Source organism: Emydura macquarii, unplaced genomic scaffold (assembly GCF_026122565.2).
Source record: "Emydura macquarii macquarii isolate MOO-44397 ecotype Brisbane River unplaced genomic scaffold, CSIRO-AGI_Emac_v2 contig_691, whole genome shotgun sequence".
Taxonomy (NCBI): domain Eukaryota; kingdom Metazoa; phylum Chordata; order Testudines; family Chelidae; genus Emydura; species Emydura macquarii.
The window spans coordinates 10,243,864-10,245,808 of record NW_027130828.1 but is presented as its reverse complement, the minus strand read 5'-3'; the positions used below and the strand labels follow the sequence as shown (position 1 = coordinate 10,245,808).

The following is a 1,945-nucleotide window of genomic DNA, read 5'->3' as shown; positions in this document are numbered from 1 at the left end:
TCAGCCAGGGGGGCGCCGGGCCGCTTTTGTATTTGTATCTCTGATGGTGTGAGCAAGTCGTTTTGAAGCGAGATGCAACTTGGGGGCTCGCAAGACAAATCAGACTCCTGCCAGGGGCACAGGGGTCTGGGAAGGCTGAGAGGTCCCTGGCCTACATCTGCCAGAATTAGGCAGGGGTGGTGGGGAGAGGTAGAGAAGGGATGACTGAGGGGGGGAAGCAGGGCCTGCTCCATGGAGCCGGCAGGGCCTCCCTCTGGGCACTGAGCCGGGTGGGGGCTGCGGGTGCAGAAGGATGAAGGCAGCAGGTGGGGCCGGTCCCTTTGCAAGGGACCTACGCGGGGGGCGCACAGGGACTGCGCCCTGCCCTGCCTGGGGCCCCGATCCGGCCGCATGTGCGGGCAGCAGAGCGTGCCTGGCTGAGCGGGCGGAAGCGGTCCGGGGTAGTGCGGTCCAGGGGCCGAGACCAGCCTCGCCCGCCTTTCACGTCGCCCCATCCGCCGGCTGCCTGGCCGGGGCCCAGCGAGGCGGGGGAAGCCGCAGCCGCCTCCTCCAGGCCGGTTCGGGCGAGGAGCCCCCCCGGGCGGGGAGCGGTCCCTGCTCGCCCAGCGATCCGGCTGCCCCAGCCTGTGGCGAGCGCTTCCCCTGGGATCGTGTAGCTGCAGGGGGGGGGGGGCTGGGATCCTGGGCACCCCCCACGGGGCAGCAAGGGCCGGGGCAGCCTCGGGGAATCCTTGCCCCCGACTCCCGGGCGCGGAGAACCGGAGCCGCCTCCTCCGCCTGGGACGCGCGGTTCTCACCCACCCTCGCCGGGGCTTTCCTCGGCCCAGCCGGCTTCCAGACCCTGGTGTGCGGGGCGGGGGGGAGCGGATCCCCCGGGCCGGCCCTTTCCCAGCCCGCCGCTATTGTGGGCGCGCCGTCGGGGCAGGTAACATTTGGGCCGGTTCCCATAGCCGCCCCCCTGCTGCCGGCTGGCTCCGGCGCCACGCCTCGGCCTGTTCGCTTTGCGCCTCCTCGCCCCCATTCAGCCCCGGCCCCGGCTCGCCCTGGAGTGGGTAACCCCGGAGGCAGAGTCTATTTTCCTCGCCCCCTTTTGAATCCTGCCTTGTGCCCCCAGGCTCCCTTGTTCCACGCGTGCCAGTCACCTGCCTCCCCCCCGGCTCCTCTGCTCCGAGCTCCGCTTTCTTTCTCCTTTTCTCTTTTGACTTTTCCAGGGGCGCCGCTTTCCAAACGAGCTTCAGATTGGATACAGATTGAGGCCGCTTTGTCTGTCAAGGGTTGTACTAAGCTAATTAAATGTGATCCCAACAAATAAACCCCGAGCTCCCCATTAAATTCAGCCCTGCCTTTCAGGCAGAACACCGGCCATTCACCGCTCCCCCCGCCCCCCCCCGGCTTTGCCAAATGTGCTCCTCCTCGAGTCGGAGCCATTGAAAACAGTGGCAGGATTGCTTTTGTTCGCGGGGTCTCCGAGCCCTTTTTCCAGCAGAAAAGACCCCAAAACAGCAGCCTGCCCCTTTGTCAGTTTGCAAGCAAACGCGAAAGAAAAGCCCATGAATGCTTAATAAACGGCACAGGCAGGAACTTCCCAGGGCAGGGGGGGACGCACCCCGGTTGCCAGTCGGACGTTTTGCAGCCACAATTCCCCCCCCCCCCGTAAGATTTGATTTGAACCGGGGAGAGAGAGAGGAAAGCAAACCCCGGGCAGCTGATCGCGGAGCTGCACGAACCGAGCGGCTGGCCGAGGCGATTGGCTTTTCTTTTTCCTTTTCCTTTTGCACGGGAAAGCGAAGCGAAGCGAGCGGCACCTCCGCCCGGTGCCGGGGGGTTAGTGGGGCGGCACGATCCGGGCCGAGCTCGGGCAGGTGAGGCGCATCCCACGCCGCAGCCGGGCAGCCCCACAAGAAAACCGAACCGGGGCCGGTTTTCTGACGCAGGCTGCGTTAAT

The 1,945-nt window shown here is 66.1% G+C and overlaps 1 long non-coding RNA gene across 1 annotated transcript; it reads right to left on the bottom strand.

Moving 5' to 3' along the window:
* Positions 1 to 627: 627 nt before the first annotated feature.
* On the bottom strand, positions 628 to 1,945 carry LOC137148697 (uncharacterized). The gene is made up of 2 exons (XR_010918554.1): positions 1,697 to 1,945; positions 628 to 1,265 (listed from the first exon to the last, which is right to left on the bottom strand). It is a non-coding gene; the product is annotated as an uncharacterized lncRNA (long non-coding RNA).